Genomic DNA, 17682 nt, shown 5'->3' with positions numbered 1-17682 from the left:
GGACTCCAACAACAGGGGCTCATCCAAGTGACCTGAGGGGAGAGGCAGAGAGCTCCCTCCTGATGCTCCCTCCATCAGGGATGCCGTGATGGACACGAGAGCCTCTGGAGGAAAGCGGGCTGGACAGCACCACGGTTAAGTGTCCAGGCTCTGATCAGACCAGTCCACACCACGCTGCTGGGTGTGAGAGCCTGGGCAGGGTGCCCGGCCTCGCTAAGCCTCAGTGTCTATGTCTGCTGAACGGGGATAGCAGTAGACTGGACCTCACCTGGGGATGAGATGACAGACTCGGAAAGCACGTGCCCGGCACACAGAGTCTCCTGCACACTGCTACCCACCATCATTAAATTGGCTTCCCGCAAATCTAACATCTATGGCTCTGATTCAGTCATTTCTTATATGAAAACACTAAGCGGAAATTCCATGGTGGTCCAAATTCAGTCATTTCTTATATGAAAACACTAAGCGGAAATTCCATGGTGGTCCAAAGGTTAAGACTTGGCACTTTCACTGCCGGGACACTGGTCTGATCCCTGGTTGGGGAACTAAGATCCCATAAGCTGTGCAGCACGGCCAAAAACATAAGTACAGAAATTTTTAAAAATAATAAATAATACTATGTGTATTATAAACAAGCATGAGATGATCAGAAGGCCAACAAGTGGGAGAAAGGCACACTGTTACAATTGTCCCAACGAATGACCAATTTCCAACAGAACCATCAGCACATTTTAAGTGGTGGGTGAGTTTCATCACTTCCATTAAACCGTCAATTATTCACCAGGACATAACCACACAGTGTTCATTCACGTTAAACGATAAGGACTCTTCAATACTTCACAGAGAAACAAAGGCCTGCTAAATTACTCAATAGTTTACCTTTCGACGCTGCTTCCTTAAATCACTAGGCTGATAGATGCATGCAAAGAAATGAAGAGAAACCAGATTCATTGCGACTTGGAAGCTAAAATTTCAAGAATCCGTAGAGGCAAATACAGTAAAGCAAAAATGATGGCAAACATGTAAGTGACATGAAGATTTAGAGAAATGTGACTGGAAACAGAACATTTTTTTGACCACAGAAGTTAAATAAGCTATTCGAGATTTACTAGAGAAACACCAAAAATTATTACTCAGGAAGATACCATTCTATTACAACATCATGATTTATTAAAGCACAGCATTCTGTACAACAAAGGGCCTTAACAGGTGTCTATTCTCAGCCAAATCTCTCTATAAGTTAGCTTCTCTTAATCAAAAACATGTTACACTTTAAATTAGTAATTTAACTGATGAGGAAGTTACCATAATACCTAGTTTAACATTGAACAAATCTAACCACCTCTTGGACATTCATGTAAAATCCTGACATAGAATTTGATTTAAAACTTCTCAAAATAAATTCATTAAAGCAAGTTCCCTGTGAAAATATGTAAGAATGAAAGCTAGCACAATAGCAGGTGCAGTCTTTACATTTTATTAACCATAGAAGATACTTTTTTAACGAGTCTAATAGAGACATTAACTGTGCAAAAGCTGATGAGATTTACAGTCTTAAATACAAGCACCAACACAGAAAGGATATTGTGTCAGTTCAGTTCAGTTCAGTCGCTCAGTCGTGTCCGACTCTTTGTGACCCCATGAATCGCAGCATGCCAGGACCCCCTGTCCATCACCAACTCTTGGCGTTCACCCAAACTCATGTCCATTGAGTTGGTGATGCCATCCAGCCATCTCATCCTCTGTCGTCCCCTTCTCCTCCTGCCCCCAATTCCTCCCAGCATCAGAGTCTTTTCCAATAAGTCAACTCTTCACTTGAGGTGGCCAAAGTGCTGGAGTTTCAGCTTTAGCATCGGTCCTTCCAATCAACACCCAGGACTGATCTCCTTTAGAATGGACTGGTTGCATCTCCTTGCAGTCCAAGGGACTCACTCTCAAGAGTCTTCTCCAACACCACAGCTCAAAAGCATCAATCCTTTGATGCTCAGCTTTCTTCACAGTCCAACTTTCATATCCATACATGACAACTGGAAGAACCATAGCCTTGACTAGATGGACCTTTGTTGGCAAAGTAATGTCTCTGCTTTTGAATACGCTATCTACGTTGGTCATAACTTTGCTTCCAAGGAGTAAGCGCCTTTTAATTTCATGGCTGCAGTCACCATCTGCAGTGATTTTGGAGCCCCCCAAAATAGAGTCTGACACTGTTTCCCCATCTATTTCCCATGAAGTGATGGGACCAGATACCATGATCTTAGTTTTCTGAATGGTGAGCTTTCAGCCAACTTTTTCACTCTCCTCTTTCACTTTCATCAAGAGGCTTTCTAGTTCCTCTCCCTTTCTGCCTTAAGGGTGATGTCATCTGCATATCTAAAACTCTACTAATTCTACACTTAAGAGGATCATTTCTTTATGTAAGCACAATCTCATTTATGAATTATACATGATATGTAGTTTAGGATCCATCTACATACATTATGCTTATAACTGCGTGCTGCTGCTGCTAAGTCGCTTCAGTCGTGTCCGACTCTGTGCGACCCCATGGACTGCAGCCTACCAGGTTCCTCCGTCCATGGGATTTTTCCAGGCAAGAGTACTGGAGTGGGTTGCCATTGCCTTCTCCTTTAACTGCATAGTGATACACCAATTCAACTTACTGCTATGGGGGAAAAACACCATTTAATGAGACATGAAGACAAAGCACAAACCTGACTAAGGGGACACACGCTGTGGACCACAGCACGGCTATGACCAGAGCAAGTGAGGGGACGGGGGAGGGGAGATGGATGGGTAAACTACAGCCTCGGGGGCTGGGGGGGGATCTGGATTCATGACGACTAAGCAGACAACAGGATGAGAGAGGGAATCAAAACCAATGATGAAAGCAGACACACTGTCAGAGAACTCCAACAGCAAGGAAAACATGCAGAACTGTTCTTTTCCAAATATTCGGAAAGAAATCAAGCATGAAACCACAGAGAAATCATCAAAGAATTTTAAATATCAACTAATTAGCCAATGATGCAAATTATAAAAACAGTGTGTCAAAAGACCACAAAATGGACTAGTTACCACTTCACAGGCCGCTAAAATGATTCACGGTTAATTTAATTATAAGCTGACTAACAATGCAGCTAACATGCAATGGGTGGTAACAGAAAAAAGAGACAATACAAGTCCAGTTACAAAGCAGAATGTTGTACACGTGATTTCATGGGGTGAACAGCAATGCACTCACAACACCTAAGCTAAACACGCAAGAAAGCTGGAACATGTGCTTTAGAGCCACACACTCTGTCACCAAAAGCCCTAGGTCGTCATCCCAGTTTTAGACTCGGAAAAGTGAGGCAGCCCGACGTCTTCCCTGGGGCCCTGGGCCCTGGGCTTTTAACCTGGTTTCACACGCAGAGCTGGCCTGAGCGCGTGGCCAGGTCCATCAGTAAGCAGACCAATGTAGATTCTTGGTTTTGTTCCCACCGCATGCCCTGCACCCTGTAGCCAGGCATCCCCAGTGGAAAATGTGCTGTACGGCTTTCCCATGCCATGAGAGCTGCCTATGGTTACTTTCACGAAGCTGTCTGCTCCCTGAGAACAGAAACTTCCCTGCAGCTGCTGTGCCCTGCACAAGGCCAGGCCCAACGTTACAGAGGCAGGCTCTGGCTGAGTTCATGATGACGTGCTAAGTGGTGGTCCAAATATCAAGACTAATTTGTCGCTGTGCCATTGTGGAATGATTAAAGACGAGGCAGTTTAAAAACTTTTAGACCTCTGAGCGTAGCAAATGTACCTGATTTTCTTCTGGGTATAAAGAGAAAAAACAAAAAACAAACAAAAAACAGCATGCTGGGGGAGGGATGCGGCAGGGAGGAGGCAGTCACATACCAGAGTCATGATGCCCAGCTGGTCTCCCTCCTGCGCCAGGCTCTGCTGCCTCCTTCTGGCCTTGGGCAGGGGCGGGCAGGAGCCAGCATGCGAGGAGGTGGGAAGCAGGTTGAGGGAGCTCACTGATTTAAAACGACGGAGGCTGCCTAAGCTCCCCCTGCCCTCCCTGCTCTCAGTCTCCTCGGCCCACTGCTCCGTGTTCTCCTTCTCTTCTTCGATCAACCTAAAATAGAATAAAAGGCGTCACCTGCCTTTGTCAGCAGAGGAACCTGTCTGGACAATAAATTTGGGCTGGCATTCTGTGTCATGATTAGCAAATTCCAGAAACAGTTGCTCAATTAACATCTCAGCCAAAAGGTTCTACCTTTCCTCTTTGGAATATTCTCAAACTTAGAATAACTTAGCCTTGAGTCTTACAAACTGGCCCTGACCATCCACGCTTGATTTCACTTATTTACTCTAACATTCTGAAGGGGCCCTGGTGGCAACTCTCTTTCCTGTGAAGAGATACCTCAAGTTGACAACCCTTGCCTCCCCTGCTCTCAGGACAGAGATGCACGTCAAGTGCCTCAAGTCTTTTCCGCTGGGAATCAGGAACTCTGTATAATCAAAACAGCAATTCACAAACAAGCTGCAGTTTCTAAACACAAGTCTCCAGACCAGATGAAGTGCTGAGTTGATCTTTTTTTTTTTTTTTAAGGGTGTATACATACAAACGCATCACTTGATGAAGTTCTCCACCAGCTTTGTGTGAGTTTCTGGATTCATGTCAATGTGCTGCATTAACCTAGAATTCACAGTTTCTGCTCTTCTCCCCTAATGTGTGGTGGATGTTTTTATACAGCAGTTTAAATATACGATTATGCAAATACAATGATTTTCAAATTAAAATACAAGATTCTTACAGGAAGTAAACTCCAGCTTCACTTCAACTCATACATCTGCAAAGTTTTTCACTGTTGATAACAAGTTGATGGACAGAATTGACCATTTACATCAAGTCAACTTGTTGCATAAGGAAAAATGACTTTTACCTGAAAACTTGCTGTAAAAATAAAAATATTAATCTATAACCGTTCCATATTTCCTGCAGGGATGCAGAAAGACCATCTTTCTGAGCTCGTCTGTGCTCAAACACGGCCCACAAAGCTGTCTGTCTTGGCGTGAAATGGGCAGGTGACACCACCTGCGTTTGCTGGTTGTCCCGTTCACCCCCTGCCTCTCCCCCGGAGCCCCGCACTCGGCCGACAGGAACGGGCACCTCGGCCTGGGCTGACGTGATGAGACCAGTCTGAGCAGCAGCTCTGCCTGGTCCTGTGCAGGGTCACCGGCCTGCGGCCACTCTGAACGTGGACTCGGGACACGGGCATAGCTGGGCAGGTGTGGCACCAGGCAGGCCTCGGGGCCCCCAGCCACCTGGCTGCACCCAGACCCAAGGCCCCCTGCTCACCACGAGGCAGGCCTTTGGATTCTATCCTGTTTTGAAAATTGTTATACCTGCCAAGATGGTGTCTAAAGAAAACATCTTAAATATACTGAGGAGATGAGAAAAACTCAAACACATGTCCTTGGACCACTGTCTTACAACAAGCCAATCTTCATACTACATTAAGTTAAAAAGGAAAAGGCAGATCTGAGTGGGAATTTGCCAACCCCAAAACCCCAGCTTTCACCAGGTGGCTTTTCACCAGAACGTGGGGGGCTCTGAGGGACACAGGAGGGTCCACGGGCCGCAGGGGACACCGCCTCGGCACCTCACCCACCTTGGGGCTCAGAGCTGAGGGGGGACACCCCACAACGCCGCCCCCCCCCCGCCCCCACAGAGCGCTGACACCACACCGTGGACAGAACGCCCCGGCTGCCCGAGCTCTGTAATCAAGGGCCATCTCAAAACTGAAAATTCTTGAAGCAGACCTGAGGTCAGGTTTCTTACTATGGAACACTCAGACGTCCCTAGGAGAAGACAGCTCCTCAGAGAAACCGAGTTTCTGGGGACCTGAGTTCAGGATCACCCACCGGATCTCTTCGTTGATGGCGTCCAGCTGCTCCTGCATCATCACGGTCAGAGTCTTGGCATTGGCCTGCCTGCTGGGCGACAGCTGAGTGGCCGAGCTGAAGAGGGTGACCCTGTCGCCCTCGTCGTCAGACACGCCCTCGTCACTCTCAAACGCCTGGGCCACATCGGCCAGCATGCTGGCTTGCTGCGTGCGCTCCAAGTCCTGCTCCTTCGGGGTCTGCACCTGGGCACGAGAGGACCACGTCTCGTCAGCGACATTCAGGGCAGCTCAAGTCTATCAGGAACTGAACCCAATTTTACATGGAAGCCCTGACTGTGGCTGAATGGGCCATGCTCATGAGACACTGCCATCTCTTAAGCGAACAGGACTCAAGAAACAGGCAGGGGGAGAATCCAGTTCCTAGATGGCCTGGTGACACCCAGGTCTCAGCGTGGACGGCAGGCAATCCTATGAGGTTATTCACAAGGGTGGGCTGATGGAGTCAGAGACAGAAACCGAAAATTACAAAAATACATCCATGCCTCCATCAGCCAGGCTGGAAGAAAATAAGAAAAAAGAACCCTTCAGCTCGGCAGCCGCTGGGTCCCTATCAGCGGTCATCACTGGTACCGGTTCACCAGAGTGTGCCGTCCTCGCAGGCTCCCAGTCCTTCGTTTCCCAGGCTGGTCTGAACACCCACAGAGAGGCGCGAGCAGGGGCAGCCAGGAGACGGGAGGGCCAGCCCCTCCGCGGCTCTCCTCTCGGGACACAGGCCCTCGGGCTGTTCTGGGGGATGGCTCCTCGCACCGCAAGGCTGGCTCTGTCATCAGAGACACATGGGATTGTGCCTGCGGTGCCCCATGCCACCCTCCCGCTCTCACACCTCACACCCTTGTCTCTGCAAACGTCCCCCCTGCCACACTGTCACCCAGGTCCTGCCTTCTTTCCCAGACATGACCTCAAAGGAACTGAGGGGCAGCCTCGAGGTGCTGGCTTGCTGGCTCCCTGTCCCCTGTGGCCAGTGCCCTCGCCTCCTGTCTTCGTCACGACCCCGCCCCAGGGCTGGGCTACCCCATTCGCTGGCTCCAGGACCACCTGCCATCATTCCTGCTCTGCTCCAGTGAACCAGCTGCCTATGGGTTCACCCCCATCAGCCCGGTCGGCATGTCCTCTCCCTTCTCTCGCCTTCCAATCGCACAAGGGGAACCAGCAGATTCCTCCTCCAGGGCTCCCTGCAGCGCCCACTGCGGGTCTCTGAAAGCTCCTTGGGAGTGGCCTCTACAGTCCCCCTCCCCGCCCGGTCTCCACTTCTCTGCCAGCAGGCGGTGAGCCCCGCCCTGCAGGGCAACTCCCCGGGGGCTCGAGGAACCCATGTTACCAAGCCCCCTCCCTTCCTTGCCCTCCCCCATGCCACCCCCCCACCCCCAGCATGTCTCTCCCTGGTCTCCAGGCCCTGCCCTCCCTGCGGTTATTCCTCAGTCCCTTGCGCCCCTTCTCAACCTTGGAATGCAGGATGCCCCACAGCTCTACCCTTGCACCCCATCTCTCTCCACCGGCACCTGCCTGGTGACTTTACCATGCTCGTGCCTTTAAATGCCATCTGTATGCCCACGACCCCAAGTCCACCCTGAGCTGAATGAGTCCTCTCCCGGATGCAGGCCGGAACACTCAGCTGTTCTCCTGACACGTCCCCGGGACACCCCATGGGCTCGTCCACCTCAACAGGGCTGAGGCCCGGCTCTTAGCTCCCCGCCCCGGCAGCCCTCCTCACCTCAGGAAACAGGCTCTGGCCTCGAGCTGCTCAAGCCTGAGCCCAGGCTCCTCCCTGATGCGGCCCGCTCTCTCCCTTGTCCCCGCTGGTTGACATGACCCTTTTTCTATCTCCGAGTGGCTACTTCTCTTCCTGCCTCCGGGTCTCTGGTTCAAGGTCACCCTCCTGGTGTCACCTCACTGGCCACCCTGTTTACACACGATCGTCCCCTCCTCCTTGGACAACTCAGGCACTCTGGTCTCCTTTCCCTGCTCATTACTGTTCAACAGGCTGCGCGGGTTTAAAAAGGGGTCCACAAATTCTTCCATCCTCCTCCCTTCAAGAGGCAGAAGGGGCAACTCCTGCTCAGCCCCTGAGCAAGGCAGGACTTAGCAGCTCACTCTTGCAAACATAAGTGAAGGTGTGCGGCCTCCAGACCAGGGCGTGAAGGGCCCCGGGCTAAACCCCGCACTCTCGCTCTCAGAGGGTGTTCCGAGGAAAGCCAGGCCATGGGAAAGCCAGACGGCAGGGACCTCGGCCTGTCCCCAGCAGCCAGGTGAGTCTGAAAGCCTGCCATCCAGCCCTGGGGTGCCTTCCCGCGTCTGTGCCCTCAGGAGGCCCTGAACCAGGCCCGCTTGCTACAATGCACAGGCACTGAGGACTGTGAGCTGCTCCCTGGGAAGTCACTAAGCTTTGCAATGATTCGTTACGTAGCAGTGGATCAAGAACACACACGGTTTTTATTCACTGCTGGAGTCCTACTTCTGACCATGTCTGGCCCAAACTAACTGCTCACTGAATGTGGAAGCTCAAAACACAGACATGTATGAACAAATACATGGCATGAATGAGGTGAAAACATAAAGGCACTTAAACTTCCAATGAGAATTCCTCTCACTATAAGCTGATGGATATGTGTATCCATTTACTCGTAGGACGATTTCAAAACTGTGCTAATTAGTACCATGCTGGGCCTCACAATAGGCCACAAATTATTAAAATTGGTTAAGGAAAAAAAGCATGCCTTAAAAGTAAACTCTTAGCCAGAAAAAGGAAAATGGGAAGACGTAAAGCGACCTATCAGCGCTTTGTTCCAAACCCACCTCAGGACCACAGTGTGAGGGGGCAGGTGCCTCACAAGGTGCCCACCAGGGATGGGAAGGGGGCGGCGGGGTCCTTGCCTCGGATGGCTCATCGTGCAACGCTGCCAGCCGGCCTTTCTGGGGGCACCACAGCACCACCCCGTTGCCCAAGGAGTCTGCCGGCCGGTCCGCCACAGGGAACCTGAGGTCCGGGGCGCTGCCCAAGTGGGGTCGGCTGAAACACACGGCAAAGAGCAGCACTGTTAGAAGAAAAGAGAGCTCACTCTGTCAGACGGGCCAAAGCCTGTCCATTTGGAAGATCGGCAATTTCACAGCAAAAGGGCCCCCGGGAGGGCACTGCCCTCCTGGCTCCAATAGCAACAGGCCGCCCGCTGCTCCGCAGACACTCAGGGCTCATCCCCAGCAGCTGGAAAACTCCTGTATGTGGGGAAGGCAGTGCTGACGCGAGGGTGTGGAGCTGACTAGGACAGGATCGGCTGTCTGGGGTTGGGGCGTCCAGGGTCCCCCTGGAGCCCGCTCTCAGGTCCCAGGGCAGGGCCTGCACCTGCTCTGCTTTCCCCTTGGCACCCCACCTCCCCTTCGGCCCACGCCTGCTCTGACCTCCCTCTCCCACGGGAAGTCCGTGGATCACAATCACCGGTCTGCCTGGAACACTGTCTGCACGGCTCTCAGTGTTTTTAAAGGTGCCTCAGACAACCCGCAGCAGAAAAGCCTCAGACCCACAGCTCGGAGCTGAGCACCATTGGTGTCTCCCATTAAAGCAGAGGTGAGCGTGTCACCGGACTCTGGGCTGAACAAGGCCCAGCACAGATGCTCAGGCCCTGAGCACTAAGGCCTGGGCCTGCAGGTGCCAGGAGCTCACTCAGCAGGGGCCTGCTGGGAGGCAGGGCAGCCCCGCCTTGACTGTGAGCCGCCTGCACTGCAGGACCGCCCGGGCTCTGCTCAGTCTTCTCTCTGGGAAGAGGGGGGTGCCTTCACGTGCAGGAGTCCCTAAACCCAGGAGACAGGGCCTTCCTCCGAGGACAGGACACCCCATACGCTGCAGAGTGGCCAGGGCCGACCACCAGCTCAGCCTGCTCGGGGTCACACGCTGCTCTGCTCGACGGTTTTGCAAGGAACACTGTGCTGCACAGGAGATGGAAGTCTGGAATCTCCCGGAGCCACACCTGTCTTCCCTCCCGTCTCCCCTCCCTCCTGACAGAACTGTTCCCTTCTCTGCTCCACTTCCACCCAAGGGCCTGGGGCTAGAGCACACTTGGGAACTGGGTGGGGGGTACGACACAGTCCCGCTGTGGACTGCGGGCCCTCGAGGGTCCTCTGAGGGCCACAGAGGCCTCCGGGTTGGGTCGCCCCCCAACCATCGCCTCCCAGTCCCCTCGCGGGGTGCAGCCTTCATCTCTCTCCCCCTCCTCACCCGAAGCTCTTTCCTCAGGGAGAAGGTCTCAGAGACAAGGTGACCAATTCCTCTGGGAGGTCCCACCAAATACGCCGTGCCTGCCCTGCCTGGGAGCCAGTTTTCAGTCCCCACTCCCTCCCTCCTGAGGCAGCACAGTGCCCCCCACCCAGCCCACACTGCCCACAAGCCCCACTCCGAGGCCCCACCTGTGCTGCTAAGTCACTGCTGTGACCCCTCCAGAGCTGCCTCCTGGAGGCACCCCTCCCTCGCACCAGCCACTGTGGCCCACTGTCTTCAGAGCACAGCGGCTCCTCCTGCCCCGCGGCTGCTTCCTCTTCTCGTCTCTCACTCTCACTGACACACACGGGACTGGTGACCAGGACCCAGGCTTCTCCATCTGAAGCCCCCAATTGTGTCAGGCCTCGGGTCCTGGCACCAGGTCCCTCCTCGTTACCCAAAAACCCCCAAGAGGAGGAGGCCGTGTCCACCTCCTCTTCCTCCACTGTCTACGCAGTCCTCCTCACACTCACCTCGTCCACCCCGGGAGCAGGGGTTCCCCACCTCTGACAGCCCCAGCCCCTCACCCTGGAGGAGCTCTGCCACCAAGTCCGGCCACGTCCCCTCCTGTTCTACAGGGCACGTGCTCTCCTTGAACTCCACCCGCCGTGGTTTCAGACACATGACCAGTTTCTGGCTCTGCCTTTGTCTCAAATGACATCTCCTTTTCTCTAGAAGAAGGCTGGGTGGGGGCTCTGGACTGCGAGGATCCCCTAAGCACACAAACACAGAAATATGCGTATGGGCTCCAAACTGTCTCCTAAGTCAGGCTGCAAGCAGTAGTCAATTTCCTACAGATGAATGAATGTCACCAGTAAGCACTTAATAACCTTTGCTAGAGTTTCTCTCTCACTTGTGACCGTTTTCCGTGAAGAAGCCAAAGAAACATTTAAATACTCAATAAGAATTACCGCCCCTCTAACAATGAGGAAGAAAAAAGCAGGATGCTCAGTAATCTGCTCGCCTCATTCACAAGCCAGGTGATTCCTCCCACCGCAGTCAAAAGACTACAGGTCATTAACCTTCTGCGACTCTTCAGAAACATCGGTGTCACAGTCTGTCAGGCCCCTCAAATGAATACGCCCAAATATCAACTGGTCGGCCCCCTACTTCCAAACCTCTGCCTGTGGTTTTGAGTGTTGTCAATCCTGTGACTACCACTCCGTGGTACCAAGTTTGACCCTAAGGAACGATGCTTGTCTCTTCCCTCTCGCTGGCCACGAAGCTACAGACTCCTTGAGGTGCGACCATGAGCAACACCCAGTCATACTGTCCACACACCAGACAGGCCCTTGTCACACTCGACAGCGCTGAGGGGAGCTGCCCGGGGGAGCAGCCTACCTGTGGTGGAAGGGAGCCCCTCGCAGTCTCGTCTGGTCCACTTCGGCTCTCAGGGGTTCCAGGTTTAGAATCAGCTGGTCCTACGAAACAGCAAATGACACAGCCTGCACCGCTTGCTTTCTGGATGTCAAGTGACTTGCACCAAAATGTGCAGAACAGGTTACGTGAGTAGGTATCAACTCCCAACATTTTAATTCTGAGAACATGTTCTCTAAGAGTCCCTAGCAAATAGAAACACTCAGAACAATATTAACCCTTATAAACCATAATGAGGAGGAAGTTCCATCTCAGGTGTAGAAAAGGTTTCTCTGGAGGAAACATGGCAAGCCATTAACAACGATGAAGTCTGTAGAGAGAAGCTGGACTTCAGGCGGGGGGTTCGGGTCAGGGGGACACGACTCACTCTATTGCCCTCCCTCCTCTCACTGCTTTCAATTGTCTCCATGGAGCTCACCTGCATCCCTCACATTCATTCCTCTACAGCCCACTTCACTTGCTCATGGGGTAAAACAAGTCAAACGGGCCAAGTCTGTGAGTCACTCAACTCAACCTGGAAGCTCTGTGCTGTCGGCCATGGCAGTCACTCGCCTCGTGCAGCCCCTGAGCACGTGAGACAGGCTGCTGCAAAGCCCGATGTGGAAATCACACAGAGGATTTCAAGACTCGTGGTGAAAGAAGGACGTCGAGTAGCCCGTTGGTTTTTAGGAAATTTTAGATTGTGTAGGTGGCTCGTATTATCTTTCTGACGCACAGCACAGCCCACGTGAATGGCTCACGCTTTGTCTCAGCTCTTGGGTGAATCCAGAAAGGACTACTCAGAATTCTGAACCACACACAACAGCCACACACTCTAAATCCATCTATAATGCAAACACATTCAGTGTTCAAAACCAGAAGTGCTATACGTGTTACAGCAGTGGATTCGCCATGAGGAGAATGTAACTCGACTTCTGCTAAGCATCTGCTCAAACTCATGTCCACTGAGTTGGTGATGCCGTCCAACCGTCTCATCCTCTGTCATCCACTCTCTCCCTGACTTCAATCTTTCCCAGCATCAGGGTCTTTTCCAATATGAAAATTCATATTAAAAAACTGGAAATAATTACCTCAAACAATTTTTAAATGCAATAACAAAGTTGCCAAGTCTGTGTTTTATAAAATGAGCATCAATTTCAAGGTTTAAAAAGCTGTTTCAGAACCTACTGTATTAAAAAAAAAAATGGAGAGAAGACAAAAGAATGATCTATTTGAGATTGGCTCTGTATGAGAAATTGCTGAGACGAACTGACGGGACGGGTCATGGGTATTTATTATACTACTCCATCCACTTTTGTGCATGTTTGCAATTTTCCATCGTAATACATTTTAAAAGTTTATTTTCTGTTAAAGCAGAGTCTTCTCCAGCAACACAATTCGAAAGCATCAATTCTTCAGTGCTCAGCCTTCTTTATGGTCCAACTCTCACACCCATATGTTACTACTGGAAAAACCATAGTTTTGAGTATATGGTTTGAGTATATGGTTTGTCGGCAAAGTGATGTCCCTACTTTTCAATATGCTGTCTGTGTTTGTCATAGCTTTCCAAGGAGCAAGCATTTTTTAATCTCATGGCTGCAGTCACCGTCTGCAGTGATTTTTGAGCCCAAGGAAACAAAACCTGTCACAGCTTCCACAATAAGGCATCGGCCTTCAAAGATTTTTAAAGCAAAACAAAAGTTGACTTTGAATTGGCTTAGTCTAGTCATAAACAGCATCCCGATCTCAACAGCCTCTGAGCAGCAGTGATGAAAGTAAGAAGTGCACCCCTGATCGGGAGATATTGAGCTCTCCGCCTAAGCGGGGAGGGCGCCTCACCGCGGGTCGCATGATGGGAGTCAGAACCACTGCCCCCTGGAAGCCCGCCTGTGAGGCTCTGCAGTCCAAGCCCAAGAACACAGGTATGGTGGGGACAGTACTGACACGTGAGGCTGGACCCGGGATCCCCACTCCATTTCCTGGATGGTCTGTATTGCCGTGTGGCCAACCTTTCCGGGAAACCTCTCTCAGGACTCGGTGACGCGAGCCTCCACCATCACCCTTTCCTGTCGTGATGCGCCTTCTGTCGCAGCACAACTGCGCTTCTCCTGTCTAGAGGCAGCCATCCTACACACACACCGTGTCTGGACCAGCGGTTTGGCATGTGGGACTCCAGCGCCACGTCCGAGGCAAGCAGGCTCCACACCTGGGCACCATGCCTTCAGTTTCATGGGCCCCGGGCTGGCACCCCAGGTTTGTCTGAGGGGCAGTCGTGAGGTCCACCTGTATCCCAAGCAGCTCCCCGGACTGGCTGGTCAGAGCAACAAGCAGCCTCTTTGAATGTGGGGAGGCCCTGGCTCCTGCCCACTGCCTATGGGTGACCACCTCTGGCCCTGCTCCCGAGGAGGTGGGTGCCCGGATCAGCAGATGGGGCCACACAGGCACACACTCGATGCCAGAGACGGGAGTGGTGGAGAAAGGCAGTGCTGGCCCCCGCCCAAGCCACGTCTCCTGCCCAGACGCCACCTCCCCGTCAGCACAGGCACCTGCTGCAGCTCCTTGTTCTTTTCCTCCAGTTGGGCCTCCATCTGGCGCAGCCTATCCTCCATGCTGCTGTGTCTCTCTCTCCTGCCTGTCGGCCAAGAACAGCGTCAGCTCCGCTCACAACAACCCTGTCCTGACGGCACGCGGGCTGTGATTGCAGGGGCGGCAAGCGGGCCATGCTCTGTGCGAACCACGGGCCCTGGGTTCACGGGGGGCACGCCCGCATGCCTGCTCACACAGCCTGCGCGGCTTCGTGTGTGACACATGGCTCACGGAGGGGGCTGGTGACCAGCTCGTGAGAGGAGACGTGCTCCCCGTGCCCCGGGCCCCACACCCACGGCCGCTGCGCTCCCTCCTCGGACTGCCTGTGGCGAGCCCGCGCGGGCAGCAGACAGCGGCAAACGCGAGGCACACGTTCTACCTTCCTAAGCTGGGAAGGAAGTTCGAACCGTTTAGCCTCCAGAGTGGTAGAGCTTCCGGAAGACAAAAGGTCGGACTACAAGGCCGACTGGGGATGGACAGCAGAGATGCCAGGGGAAAGGAGAAACCAAGCCTGGAGAGGAAGATCACAGCAGAAGGGTGCCCCCTGGCAGCTGTTAGTGACCCTGCTCTGGGAGGGTCGGCGAGCACGGGACACCAGCTGCCTCCCGCGACGTGATGGCCCCTCGGGCGCTCACTGAGCTCCTGGCAAGGCTTCCGACAGCCGCGTCAGCACAGACCCGGCCCGACTCTCTATGTTCAGCCAGTGCCCACCGGCAGTGCAGGGCAACACCTTTCCCGCCACAAGGACAGGGTGGCTGGCTGGCTGGCAATGGGGTCGATGCCCCCAGCAGCGCCACATCCCACGGACATGGCCTCTCACCCGCGGGCTCCTGGGGACGGCGAGTGGGGAGTGGGGCCTCGGGTCTGCACGTGCCCTGCTGGGACTTCTTTAACAAGTGTATGGATAATGACTTAAAACTGTGTTCATTACAGAGCTATTTTGGCCATCTCTTAAACGAGAATGGGATTTTTCTAGGTCTCTATCCTGCTAGGCTTTGAGTGGCTGACTGAACTCTGAGCAGCAGTGACTCGGAGCTGAAGCGTCCTAGGGACACACAACTCGGGACAAAACTGGAGGGAAATTAACGTAGGGATGACGCAGAAGTGGGGCCTGCCTGACACTCAGGGAGCGCTCCCATCTCAGACGGGCAGCACGACCCCCGCGTCTGCGCTCCTGTGTGGACTGAGCAGCACCGGCAGGGGCGCGGTGGGAGAGCAGGGGAACAGGCCCTCCCTGCGCCCGCCCCCCAGGGACCCAGAGCAGCACCTTGGAGAGCGAGGCCACCCTCTGCGCCTGCTACGCCTCCACTTCGGGCAGCGTCTCTGCCCTCCGCAGTCTCTGCTGCAGCTTCTCTACCAGCTCCAGGCGCTCCTGCAACTGGCGGTTCTTATCCTCTGTCTACAAAGGGAGAGCACAGGATCAAAACAGGCCGAGAGGTGTAGCCACTGTCGCTTTAAGCAAGCTGAGACAAAACCTAAATGCACGTGTCTAGTGGATTCATTCTGTTTCGGAAGCTCCGTCAGGGTAAATTTTCTCTCAGTGTTCCTGGGCTTGGGCTCAGTGAGCAGAACACCTCCTGCCAGAGTATTTGCTTTTCCTAAACATTCCCCAAGGATGTCTTAAAAATAAAACAAATTCTTATATATTAAAGAAGATCTGTAGAAGCTTATTCATTCTTATTGACAAGTTAAGGGAAGAAGGGTTCACTACGGACCCTTCTTAAAACATCACCAGAATCATCACTTAGAGGGAACCCTACCGACCGCAGATGGCTACGGGCGTGTAAGCCAAAATATGGCTTTCATCTCCTCTGAAATACAGACCTGATAAGAGCGTGCCTGGTGAAATGCCAGTCAACTAGTATTTGTAAATGCACGATTATTCTTTTAACAGATCTTCTTACTCTGAAAAACTTTCAATGTAGAACAGACAGATTCTTTTTTAAAAAAGAAAAAAATTAAAGTATCTATAAGCTCAGGTTCCTGAGAGGTTAGCATTTGTTTCTAAGCAGCTTTCTTACTTTTTCTGTGTGCGTATTCCTCTATGTACGTACACAAACAATATGCTGTGCTTTAAAACCCTCAGAAAACAATAGCATATGGTACATAGTATTTTCTGATCTGCCTTTTACAGCCATTATTTTGTATATCGTAATGCTTTTAGTTAGCATTCCCCATCATACATTTCAATGGCTTTCTAGTATTTAATTTTTGTGGTGGGGACAATGATACACTTTGGCACACACCAGACTGACTCACTTTGTTTTGGAGAAGCCAGATTTGGTTTTCCTGGTTAAATCCTGATTATCTGAGACCACTCGGGAACAGGAGCGAGTAAGGCTCACCAAACCACAGGAAGTAGAATCCCTAATCAGACCGGAGCTCTAACCCTGCCTTCTGTCACAGTGACCCCAGTTCCCAACACGCAGCCAGCTGCCGTGAAGTTCCCTGCTGCTCTCGACTCTTTCGGTAAAAACTCTAACAAGCCAACAGATTCACGTTCAAGTAAAACAAAAGAGTCAGGAATGGAATTCCACAAAATGGTTAAACCAAGTCCCAAATAATGCAAACCTGTAAGTTGCAGTCACCCGCAATTTTTTAAAAATGTATTTCCTTCCAGTACAGCTGATTTACCATGATGTACATCCACACTTTTGAACACAGTATTTTAGGGTCATAAGAACTTTACACTGGGACTTGATTTCCAATGTGGGAGTCACATGAAAAGATCTTTACCTTCCTTCCTCAGGAATTCACTACTATAAAAGTCAGACACAGTTCAGAAAGGCCATTACCTGTCGATGCCTAGAATCCTTATTTGCAATTTCATTTTCAAGTTTATCATTGATGTCGTCCTAAGTTTCAAATCAAACATAAAGTTAACGTCCTCAAAATAAAAGTCCTAGACACGGCAGTTTTCTCGGACGTGAGCAAAAATGCGCCTATCCCAAAGGTCACATTTGCCACGATTGGCACCCATCTGTCTTAACGTTCTGTCCAGGCACTTGGTTGACCAAGCTTCTTTTCTACGTAACAAACCCAAACAGCAAACGAAAAGTATACTAAACTACCCTGTTATTGCAAGAATTCCAGGAGGGAAGGTATCTGGCATGAAGTCAGGACCTCTGTCTGCTACACCATACAGGCGGGCTTGACCCAGAACAGGGAGGGACCTTCAACAGATCCAACGGGGAGCTCTGAGGCTCGTTTCCTCGAGTAAAAGTTGGAAAAGTCTCATGCAATTTCCTCAGAATTAAAGTAGCATATTAACGAGTGGAAACAGAAGTCAAATTGTACACAACTGGGAGCAGCCTTCTCAAGCCTAGTTCTTCAAAAGCAGACTTACACCACATGGATGAAACGCTCAAACCAGGACCAGAACTTGCTGCTGGTGCAACTCCTGTCCGCCACCTCAAAATCCACTTCAGGTCCCTCCCTGGTCACTAAGTAGCCAATGTGGGCAAAGTCCTAACTTTAAAAGTGAAAGGTCTTGAAAACGCTTTTTCTAGAATTCTATACGTATTCAACTCGGACACCTAATCTCCTGTTGCCAAA

Source organism: Bubalus kerabau, chromosome 18 (assembly GCF_029407905.1).
Source record: "Bubalus kerabau isolate K-KA32 ecotype Philippines breed swamp buffalo chromosome 18, PCC_UOA_SB_1v2, whole genome shotgun sequence".
NCBI classification, from domain to species: domain Eukaryota; kingdom Metazoa; phylum Chordata; class Mammalia; order Artiodactyla; family Bovidae; genus Bubalus; species Bubalus kerabau.
Note: the sequence above shows the minus strand (reverse complement) of the source record.